A 12,630-nucleotide genomic window follows, 5' to 3' on the forward strand; every position below is an offset into this window, starting at 1 on the left:
TGCCTTGCTTCTAGGGCTAGGAATATATATTTAATCAAGACGTGGGATGTTACTACGTCTTCTTCACTGCACAGTGTATTGTTACACAAACCAATGGAAAGTAGGTCAGTAAAGCAATGCAGACTATATTGTGTTTTGGTTAAAAACTGGACATATGTTTTATCTTTTATCGCATCTCTTGGTTTGGCGTGACAGGTTCTTTGAGCTTAATAACTTGATGACTTTCTATATATGCATTATTATTTTCAGAGAAACTTGAGAAGTGTTCAACTTGCAGCGAGTTTAGGAATGTAGTAGGAGGGCTGTGCTTTTACAAATGATTATATATGTAGTTTTAAATAACATTAAGGGAGATAGTGTTACGAAGATCATGTACTTAGATTAAGGTGAACCTTTGATCTGAATTTGCTAAAACATCAGTATTAAGAGTCCTGAGAAAGACCCTTTCTTAAGCCATCCTGAAATGTATGTTTTTCCACTTAGTTCTTTGGTATCTTAGAGACTGAAAGAGATAATCACTGTGACTAGAGCAGTGAAATGAAGGCAGGACTGTATAGTTTAAAAAGATTTGGTAGTTGTCTGGTGTTTGTTTTTTTGTTTGTCTCCTGCAAGATGCAAGGGACGTCATGGTCTTTGTAGAACTGAACATGTAGTAAGCTCTTTCTTGTTGAGATTTTTTTCTAGGAATGGCTTTGTTTCCTTCCTGTGAAGCAACACAGTTCTCCATGGTGTAAACATGAATTGTGGTAACTTGCAGATTAAGGATGCATGTTGTAGCATGTTAAGAAATAACTGTATTCCCTAGGCAAACCAATCGGATTTTTGTGGTTCTGTAATGGTTGAGGTTTATAAAGTGAAGGTGGTCACGGAGCTCTCTCCTGTATAATTCAATTCGTCATTAACAAAGGCACGAAGAACGAAGTACTGTTCAGGCAGTCAGCTGACGTTCTGTGTAGGAGCTTTGAGCAGTAATGCCAGATACAATTAACAGTGTGTAGGATGATTATGTAGCTGTTGGTCTCTCTTAAAACTACTGCTTACCACATTTACAAGGAATTCAGTCTTCTGACGTTGTGTTATGAAACTGCTAGGGAAAACAAAACCCTAGTTACTATTAAGACAACTTTTTGATGGTTTTTCTGAATTTAATGTAGGTTTTGCCATGGTCTTTTGTTTTGCAAATATCCTGTACATCCTCCTAATACATGCAACATAGAAGAAACAATCTGGTTTAAGGTTAGTGATTCTGTAGCCTTTGAGAAATGTCTTTTCTTGACAAAATGTCACTTCGTTGTGGCCAGTAGGTATGTTTAACATACTGTTTGTGAGACTGCTGATTTTCTGGAAGGTGTTGTGCAGATACTTCAGAGAAAAGATTTTTACTTTATTTGGTTTGCTTACTTAATCATCCTAGATAGGTTACAAAATTGCATAGAGTGTGTTTAGAAATGCTATATAGAGGTGGTAATTCCAACATTTTATCTTGAATGCACAACACAGGCTTATTGTAAGCTTCTGGATTTTTTTTTTCCAGTTTTCTTGAGCACAAGCAGAAATGTAAATAAAATGTGCTTAACAGTTGAATCTTAATCTGATTTTTCAGGTAAAGATTAAAGGGAAGAGCCAGGTTTTCTGTTTGCCCCCATGTTAACTGTCTCAAGCTCTTCAATCTTTTGTTGGAAGAATGTAGAGGGGGGAAAAAAAAAAGTACTGTTTGTGGCCTAGTGAACAATTGGACTGTTACTTCTACTGTACTGAATGCGTGCCAGTGGGAAGGCATGCACCATCTCAGGCTTAAAGGCGTTTCACAAACTTCTGTGAATGTAGGTCTGTGTTTGACCTGCAAGTTGTATTCTGAGGCTGCTGAGGAAAACCAGTCAGGAACAGTTCCTCACGCTGGATTTCTTGCTCCTTGGAGAGGATAATGCATTTCTGCCCTTATCCGTTGATAACCAGATTAGAGTGTTTAGGAGGTTGCTGACAGAATTGCAGTGGGGCACATTGTGTGTTCTCTTCAGGGACTGTAGTTCAGCAGCTTCCACCAGTGCTTTCTCGCCTTGTTGTCCGTCTGTGCTATGCTGCTTTGTTATTTCGTAGGTGAGGGACTGTCCTGCTCCCAGTTGAACAAGGTAATTAGAATAAGGACAAAATTATCTGCCTAAAACTGTGAGGAGCCACAGAGGGAAGATTAGACATAGGTTTTCTTAAGATGTACTAAACATATTGCAGTACCAGACATAAGGTATTTGAGGGCTATCTAAAAGCATATAATCAGCTTTGTAAGAGGACATATTTGGAGCACACATTTGTTGCACTAGTATATGTGAAGTATGCTATTTTGAATCATATCATGAATGAGATAAATCTATTTATTAGTGGATTTTTATTTAAATGGCGTACGATGTGATGATGTTTCATGACTTTAAGCACTTGTCAGATTTCGGTTGATAAAGCATATGTGACCAGTTTATGAATAGGAATTATCCTTATATCTTACTACCTATGCATATCAAATTATGGGTTTTGTCTTTTTTCAAAATACTTCATTAATGTATACATGGTCCTAGAGCACAAGAACAATTATCTTCCATTCCCTGATGTTCTTCTGAGGGAAGACTGTCTTCCTAAATCTTTTATCTGATCAGTAATTTCTGAAAAAAGTAAGTGTTGTACAGCTTTAATATTTTACTTTTGACTGAAAGAAAGATTGGACATAGTAAAGGTACAGAGGCTATAGTGATGTTTGAGAGATTAGCTTGATTTAAAATATATATATAAATAATCATAGTGCATATGCATTTCTGATGTGTATTTCTGATTTTTCTGATTTTCCTTTACTCTGATAAGAGGGAGGAGAGGCTTTTTAAACCGAGAGTCCTGTGAATGATGGTCATAAAGCATTTACTACACTGGCCTAGAAACTAGGCAGGATATAATGTAACTGTGGTGCTTTGTACCATTCAGAGCTGTTTCCTGGGGAAAAAAAAAAAAAGATGGTAGCAGAAGTTTTTTCCTGGGAAATAGAAATGCATCACTTGTTCCCTTTTCTGTTCTTTTTGGGCCTGTTTTTTTAATATGCTGACTGCGCCTGCACTGGCTCCTTTCCCTGTGATTGCTCCGCACCCCTCCTCTTCCATTATTAGCAGTTGGTGGGCACTTTGGTTTGGGAAGTGGCTTTACTCACTGTGCCTGAGAGAGGAAGGACAGAAAACCGTGAGTTGGAATTCGATTGCTGTTCTGAACCAAACCAGTGCAAAGCTGCTTTTCCTGTAAGGTCATATGCTACTCCCAGTGATTAACATAGATTCTGAGTGGTGTTTTGTCTGTTAAGTGCACGTACTGTTGCTAACAGCAGTAAAAGAACAGTGGGACAGTGAAACAACCGAGTGGGAGAGGATGGAATGTGTAAACAAGCCAAGGGCTATATGAAAAGACACAGTTTCTACTCGGAGAATGGATGAATACAGCAAGGTTCAACACTGATGCAAACCAAAAAAATAATTCAAGGAAGCAGTATGCAACTCGGAGCATTTCTTACTTAAAAAACAAAGCTGCAAACGTATGACAAAGTTCGGGTTTTTTTTCAAAACCAGTGCTCCAAATTCTAGAGTGATAACTGCATTCGATTTTTTTTTTTTTTTTAATATTTTAGAATAACAACTACAAGTAAGTTTTGTCTTCCTCTTTCCAAATGACGTTTTTAAAGTGTCAAGGAACTTTTGGTGTTCAGTTCTGGGGAACTTGTGGGTGGTGGCGGTGGTTGTTTTCATTAAACATGAAACACCAGTCCACTGAAAAGATTTCCAGATACATTTAATCTGGCATCCAGAAGTGTTGGTTGCTTTTGGAGTCGGTTTCCATTTGTTTTTAAGAACAAGTTACATAAGGAAAAAAAACTCTTTGGTGTTTCAGTTGATACCCTTATTTGTTTTGAAACATCTTTCAGGCTATTGCTAATATTAAGGGTTTCTTCTTTCTTTTAAAAAAAACCCAAACAACTGTGCTTTGAAATAAGCATTAGAATTGCCAACAGCCCAAGGAGAAATTTAAAGTCTAGTAAGGCTTTTCTTTGACAGATGTTACAAGACTCTTTCTCATGACTAATTGGATATTTGCCTTGCAGGGTTAATTTTCATCTTTGTTATTTATTAAGTATGAGTTTTTCCTTACTGTTATTTTTAATAGAGTCTTACTGTAGTAAGTAGTGATGAGCAAGTAAGATACAACTGGCTCATTTTCAGGTGTCAGAAGTGCCTTCAGAGGTGAAGGTTCTGGTGTAGTATTCACCTCCATAAGAAATTCCACTCTGTATATAGTATTTATAAAAGTAACTTAGTTTTCAAGAATTGTGGTTTGGGTTTTGTGTGTTCTTTCCCAACTCCCTTCATCAAAATACACTTCTGTAGTGACAGCAGGGAGGAGTAGTGCTTAACTTGAAAGAGCCTTATGAAAACCAACTATGCCTGTAGATTCTTAGAAGAAGTAACTACAATTTAAAACTCAAAGGAGTTTCAGAGCTATATAGAGTATAGACAACAAGATTTTCATGGTTACTAGTTTAAAATTTCCCTGATACAGCTTTGCATGCATGTAATTGATGTGAAAGCTCTTCAACTGAGAAACATTTAAAAGCCTTCCAAATTACGGATAATTGGAGTCTGAGGAAAGGTGAGGAGGAGGGATGAAGATCTAGAACAAGGCTCTTAACAGGCTGCAGAAGAAACTTTCTTCAAATTAGATGCGTTTCATCAGATGTCCAGAGCTCCATGATGTTCCATGGTCACCTGAACAATTAACATAAGTCGATTTATAGTTGATGAAATACTCTTTTATCATTACAAATTGTTTTGTGTGTTGACCTGATAAAAGTCCTTTGGTCAGTCAGCTTATACAATATGAGGTTTGCTACTGAATTTAAAGGTCAAAACCATTTCTGTGTAGATTGTTTTTATCTGAAATGTCTTTCTGGTGTTGAGTTGATTTTTGCAAACTATTCAGAAACACTGAAGGAAGCAGTCAGTATATATTATTTTGGGATTGGATGATGTTCTCACAGTAGAGGAGAAATGGCATCTACTAAAGCTGCCTGGCTATATACCAGACGCTTCAGATTTTCCAGATGATGGGAGTATTTTAGCTTCTTATGAGAAGTCCCGTTTGAGGAGAGTCTATCCTCTTAAAGCCACAGGTTTTGTCACCTACAGTGAAGTTGCAGCATTGAAAATAAATTAAAGATAATTTGCTGTAATTTCTTAATCTTCACTTTTGAATATGTGGTTGGTCAGTGAGCTCAGAGACTGTTAACCTCTTTTATTCTGTACTGTGGTGTGCACGTTTTTGTGTTCAGTGATTAATACTATTTTCTAGTTCCTGAACTACAGGAATTTAAAATAAATTTAGAAAATAAATCTCTCCACTTCTTATCTGCTGTGTGTTCGTATTACACTTTCTGATTCTAGGACCTATGTTTTATTTGTGAATCTGTCTTGCATTGTCAACATACAAATTGAGTTTAACACACAGAAACTGGCCACACTAAAAAGTAATGGAAGTGTTTGCTATAAAATAATTTCTCTGATGATGAAAGTAAATTTGTCACTGTCAGCCTCTAATAGTAAATCACTATTGAAGTACACTGTTTGTAAACCTTCTTATTGATATTATATGATACATATTACATGGCCCTTATGTCAGCTTGTATTACCTTTGCTGCGATGTAATTGATCGTTTGAAAAATCAAATCATTAAACTCTTAAATGTTTCTGTGTGAATGAATTAAGTATTGGAAATGCCACGAATGGTTTCTTCCTCAATGGGTATCAGTTGTTTGATTGGCTTACCTACAAATACCAAAACGATGGTCCTTTTTCTTCATTTTTCTGAATTTAAATACATCAATATTGCTAGTCATGGTATTGTAATTTATGGACAGTGGATTCTAAATATAATGTGTTTTCATAATAAATATATTGGTTTAAAAATAGGTTATTAGATTCACGGAAGAAAATATTGGTGCTATCGAGAGTAGATACTTGATGTAGAAGCAAAGGAAATTTGTAGAGAAAGAAATAAAATGACTTCTGAAGCCTAGGTAATGAAGACAGTAATACAACCAGGCCTACTGGGCAAAGACTAGCTGTTGAGTTACAGCATATTTTAAAGGTGAGTAGTGGGATTTACACTTAAAAAAAATACTTGATGTGGTAGCTTTTTTAGGGGGCAACTTAAGCAACGGAGTGAAGTGTTAGGCCAAAAATGAGGTCTGAATTTAGGCAGGCTGCAACAGTTAAATAAACCATAACTTTTGATACAAATGATGAGTCTGTTTTGCGGCTCACAGATTTACCGGGCGTCAAGTAAAAATTCTTTCCAAGCCTTTACATTCTTTTTGGCTATTACTGTTTTAAATGAACTACCTAATTTCATTTTAATCAGTGTCTGGTTAGGGAGACTTTCTATGGGAGTAGTCATTCATTTACCAGAGGTCTTGATTGCTTCACAAGTTAACTGCCCTTCTCAGCTTTACTTCTAATATTTCATAGGAGAGCAAAACACTTGCGCTGAGGTAGGCATATTTCACTTGAGGTATGCTAAAGCAGAGGCGTGTTCCCATCAGCTTCTGTGTTACTGCTACTGAGTCAACCTATAATGTGTTTAAATTGTCAGAAATGATCAGTCTTCAGTTTCTTCTGCCAAGCATGTCTGTGTTCTTTCTCTACTTTTTTCCTTCCCCCTGCCCAAAAGACGCATTACTTGTTAACATTTCAGTGCTGGGCATAGTGCAGTGTGACCTAACGTGGTAACGTAGGACAAATGCTGAACAATAACAGCAGGTATGCACTTTTTAAAATCTTGTTATTTAATCTTGAATCCTATTTTAGATGTTGTCTTGCCATGAATTCTGAAGACCCTGGCTACCTTTCTCTTCCCCCTTTTCTGATAAAATTGTGCTTTGGTTACTAATAGGTTATAGACTGTTAGGTGTTGATTCAGAAGGCTGTTGAACATCCCTGAGCAAAGCTGTAAGTAAAGTGAAATTGGTGATTTCTGAACTACAGTAGTGTTGATTGCACCTCCAGTATTCAGTAAGTTACTCTCTGAGTAGCATTTGGGAAATGTGTAACAAAGGAAAGTCTGATTGCAAGAATTTAAAGCTGACTAAAGGAATATTTTATTTATTTTAACAAATTTGACTGGACTGTGGAAATAATGTTACAGATGCTGCAAAGGTACAAAATATACCAAGATTTGCAGAAACTGTCTTCAACTTTAATAGGTAAGAATGAGAAAAAAACTTAGGTTTAAAGGAGATATTACAGAACTAGAAATTGGGTTAAAGCTTTGCTTGGGAGCCAAATTAGCTCAGTTGCTTATTCTGGCTTGTTGCAGCTTTGTTTGAAACCTGTATTTAAGTCTTGTCTTTCAGCCAGACAATAGTAAGATGAACTGTGAGACTAGCTTTTCTTTGGGGTCAGGAAAATACTACTGGAATATGTTATATTTTTTCTGAATTAAATCTCTTCTGAACATACTCCTTCATGAAAGTATTGGGGAAATGGATAAATTATTAGTATCACTAGAATAGGCCTGTTAGAAATGTGGATAATTACTGTGGCAAGTACCATTACCACTCCTAAATATTTCTTTTCTAAAATTCTCTGTCAGGTCTAGTCTCTTCAGTTGACCCTTTTCTTTTGCCCTATTCGCTTAGATTCATGTTTAGAAAAAAACAATCCAGAACAACAAAAAAGGCACATCTGGCATCAGTCTCCATCAGTGAGCTGTAGCTGATCAATGGAATGTAGGAGAGCTGTACTCTGCTTTGCTTGTTGAAAAGTTAGGGGAACTTTATCAGAATTTGAGATAAGATCAACAGCATAGATTTAACTGAGAAATATTTTCCTGTGCTTGCTGCCTTTTTAATTCTTTTTTTCAAAGACACTAATCCACTGGAACTGACTGAAAAACAAGCATGCGAAGGAATATGTTTGGCTTTACAACTGGCATTAGTACAGTGGGGGTTTTTTGAGCCAAGTTGTATTACTTAGCTACTTTTGTCATTGGCATTTTTTATTCTCCCCTGTGAGTTTACAGTGGAAAAAGGAGTCTCTTTTGGTAAGAGCTTGTGATTTTTGTTGACGAACACCAGAATACGTTGCACAGAACATGAGAACCATTTGCCAGCGCTGAATCATAGGTATAGTTGCCGCTTCCAGGAATGCAAAGAGAAACAGAGGAGGAATCACGGAGTAAAGTTAAATCCATCAGTGCGTGGCCTCATGCTACTCCTGTCACCACGCTTTGTTGTTTTCTGAAGAACCATGCCCCATCATTGTGGGGAGCAAAGTTTTGGTTTTGAATGAGAGTTTGTGTCCTAATGGTTCAAGATCCCTCTGCCTGCTGCCCCACAGGGAGAATGTCTAGTAATTGTGCCCTTACGGTAGATGTAAAGCATCTTGGGTGCAATTCAGCTGCCCAGACATAGGGATCTAGTGCCACTTGAGGTGCCTTGCAGTATCCACACTAGCCACAGGGAGCAAACAAGCGTGACACAAGACCTGCAAGAGATCGGTGCCCTTCTGGAATGTCAGCTGGTGGCCAGACAGGATACCCAGGACTGTCTAAACTGGGTTTAGATGACTGTGCTTAGGCAAATGAATCCTGTCCTTTGTGTCAGGACAAACAGATTCGAGCTGTATGGAATGCCTGATGTGTAAGGGATAAAGTGCTCGCTAAATGATGTGGGGCATTGGCTTGAAGTATGGATTAGAAGGATCAACTAACCTGATGCATCTGTAGTGCTTGCGGCTTCATTTTCATGCTTGACAGAAGTTGTTGTTGGTTGCACCAGTTCATCTGGAATTGAGCTAGTGATCCAGTGCCAGATGTTCCAAGTAGTTGATGGCATCTATATTTGTCAGTCACTGAAGGGAGACTGGCAGTCAGTGTTTTGGTAGGCCCAGGATGTGGGAGTGACTTGGAAAATGTAAGGAGTTCATCTGCTTGTCATTGTTTTGCTTGGGCAAGATTTTGCAGTGGTGTCATTCTAAACAGTTTGTGGTGTGAAAGAGGAACTGTTAGTAGTTCAAAAACATTTAGTATCTGTTAGCAGTACTTGAATGGAAAATAGATATAGGAAGGGCACGTTTTTAACAGAAGTCAAAGTTTTGAAGCAGTTTTATTAAAGAGACTATGTTTTCTGGTTTGACTGTTGTCCATCTACTGTAAACTTCTGATTGGCTGCTCCTGAGTAGCACAAATAGAATATAGATCTTCTGTTTTTGCAGCCATGTAGATGATGCTGTATTTCTCCAGTTATTGACCGTGACTTACAAAATGTTAGATACTAAATGTCATATTAGTTCTATGAATCTTAAGACCAGCTAACGTAAAGGGTTGAGTTGCAGTAATATATTTTAATTGAATTTCTTTAAAAATCAAATATTTTTCTCTCAAGATATGAAAAGTTTTAGCTTCTCCTTTGTCTCTGGATACATCTGTAAGTACCCTTATTGCACTATAGCCAAATCACAGTAAATAGGTTGTTTAGTAGTTTTTAGCATTGGGAGTACTAGAATGTTCTTCAAGTATCAAGTTTGATCATAAATGCTTAGCCTTTGATATCTCTAAATACTTTAAAAAACAGCTACTACATATTTGTAATCAGGCCCCCAAGAGTAATGCTACAAGGCACAAAGACATATCTTATAGTTATTTTTAGTTCATATTGCATAGTTTGTTTCTTAAGAATTTTAGTATTTAAACTTTTGCAATAGTTCAGAGTTTTGGTCTGTGTTTCTAATTGAACAGGTGTGTCTGGATTTAATCTTAGAATAACTTTGGTAAACCCCAAGTTTTGAAAGTGTGGTAAACTCTAGGGTCTGATGAGTCCTGCAGGTTGGTTTGATGGGTTTTTTACTATAAACATTCCTTTGACTCCTCAGAAATGTTTTGTAGAAATGCACAGCAGTTCTTTGATACCCGTTCACTTGCTGCATAGTACCTGTGGGACACTCCTCTGCGATACAGATCTCTTTCCTCTATTTCAGAAAACTTCTAATGCTTGGAAGTTGAATGTTGTGTTTCTAGCTTTCTGAATATAAGAACCACCTTTTCTTGAGGTTTGTTTTTTTTTTTTTCTGCTTCAAAGTTGTTCATCTGGAAGAGAAGTTGCACCAGAGTGAGAACTTTTGCTGCACCTCAGGTTTCTTCAGGAGCTTTTGGCAATACTAGATTCCAAGCTCTTCTCTGTGGGGTGTGCTTACATCAAAAACTCTCCTTACCCACTGTGATGTGAAATGAAGATACCAAGTACAAGAACAGTCTTGTGAGATTTAACTGAGGTTCAGTGTCCTTCACTGGTGGTGTTTTTCATTTAAATGTTCTGTACATTGCTAGCAGTTCATACAGCTTTTTATTTCTGTTTTTAAGTAGCTTAGAGCTTTGTTGTAAAATGCTCTTTGGATTGCGCTTTCTCAGCTGTCAGGTTTATTTGCATATGTAAGATTTGATACGCTGAAAGAGTTCGGCCTCTAAAATTACCTAGGATAAAAATTACCTAGCTGTTCTAGAATGAAAAAGTGTTTGTATCCTTCAGATCAATTTGTTGTGAAATATCAATTATATGTAGGCTTTTAGGCCTTCCGTTGTAGAAAACAATTTTGTTCGCAGACTGCGTGAAACTAACATTACAGTCAGTTTGATAATGGCAGTACAACTGTCCTCACGCTCTGCCTGTTGGCCATCAGGAGCTCCAGCCCTGCTCTGTTGGCTAACCAAAGGCATGTAGTAAACGAGTTTGGCTCAGGTGGCTTGGGCAGAACTGCACCTTGGTTACACCCTGTGGAGTAACGGTTCTACCTCGAGCTGGGGTTTCTCTGTGCTGTAGTATATGGAAATGGTTTTATGAGGGCTACAAACAAGTGTATCATTGCACGTGAGTGAGAGCATATGGAAAGCACCTCGTACCGGAAGCAAATACAATGCCTTTGTTTCATTAACTGCTATAAACACAGACTTCAGGTTTCAGATCTTCCCAAATACTGTTAAGCATCTTTCTGAAAATGGAATGTCCCTAGAGATAACTTGGGGTTATGTTGTTGTTAAAGCCTAGGGAAATAAAAGTGAAAAGGCCCAAAAGGGTGGGGAAAATGTTTTTTGTAAAAGATAGTACAACATTTTCCTGCTCATGTTTATTTAAAAACAAACCCACAACAAAAGAAACTCAGATGTGTTATCACTTTAGCCTTAATAGAATTAAAACGTATCCTTTTCACCCATTAATTTTATGTGTAAATTAACCGTACCATGCTATAATTTTTGAACACTTTTAGTGGCTGTACATCAATTTTTAAGTTATTTTAACATAAATAATGAAAAGTCCAGTTAAGAACGCCCATGTATCAGTGGTTAAGACCAGTTCTATGTCTCTCAAAAACACACATTTAAAAAAAAATAAAATAAAAAATTTAAAAGCTGGGGTCTATGTGTACTAAGAAACTGTATGAAATTGTTTCACAGTGTGGGTTTTTAATCCAGTGTTAACAATGTTTTAAATTTATGGAAAAGAACACTCTTTAACTAGGCAAAATAATTTGGCAGTATTACCAAGACCATTGTTTAATATATTGTCCTATAATTCACACATCATGTCAGTAGCTGGGAATGTCTGCCTTTGCGTATTTCTGAAATTCTATTTGTGCATTTTGGGGCTGAGCAGTAACTTCTACAATTCTCCATGTTCAATACTCCTTAATGAATAACTCTGTAACAATAAAATTAATTATCTGAGCTTTTGGTTCCCAAAGTACACTGTTGTTTGGGGTTGTTTAGGTTTTTCTTGATTGGGAGGTTTTGCGAAAATGACCAAATGCTCACTTACCATTTTTAAGATTGTACTGCAAATAACTTTATTTTTTCAAAAGCTTCTTGTGCAGTATTTGCATATCAATGCTGCGTTGTAGTGCAGTTGGATAGTAACATGAAAGTCTAGCCTGTTCTGTTATCAAATTCAAAAATGCAGCAACAAAACCATTTTTATTTGAAGAGCTTATTTTCACTTTTAATCAGTTTTGATGATAGCATATTCGTGTGTCAGTGTTGATCCATTCACGCTGTTTAAAAATCTACAAGGTATTTCTTAATGCTATTTTAAAATTACCTGTAATGTTGCAGGTATCCTAGATGTACGCCATTACTATTTACACTTTATTATAGTGTTTAGTTCATTGCAGTTAATCTGGCATTTAGATCAGTGGTTTTCCCTGCTCAAAATCTTGATGTCTGGTTCTACTTAAGATCCTAAGAGTAAAAGCAGCAGGAATCAAAATGTATTCTGCCTCAGCCCGTATGCTGAGCGGGAGTGCTGTTTCCATGGCAACACACAGGCTAGTGGGGGGGGAGGCTGATGCCTTTTCCCCGATTCGGAGAGTTTATATATCCAAACATGATTATTCTTAGCAAGATTCTCTTAAAAAGCAGTGTTTGTAGGAGAGAAGGAAGTAATGTCAGTGAAAATTGCCAATATACATCCAGATGTTTCTTGAGGTGGTTTGTTTCTTCTTTAATCATGAAGATTTGTTAGTGCAACGCACAGCTTTTTGCTAATGCTAGGAAAATGTACTAACTATA

General features: G+C 37.0%; 1 protein-coding gene across 42 annotated transcripts in view; it reads left to right on the plus strand.

Annotated features, from left to right (window-relative positions):
- The window catches only part of CLASP2 (cytoplasmic linker associated protein 2), a 154,067-nt gene that overhangs the window by 46,668 nt on the left and 94,769 nt on the right, over positions 1 to 12,630 (plus strand). The window lies entirely within an intron of this gene.

This window comes from Strix aluco, chromosome 1, assembly GCF_031877795.1.
Source record: "Strix aluco isolate bStrAlu1 chromosome 1, bStrAlu1.hap1, whole genome shotgun sequence".
Lineage (NCBI taxonomy): Eukaryota > Metazoa > Chordata > Aves > Strigiformes > Strigidae > Strix > Strix aluco.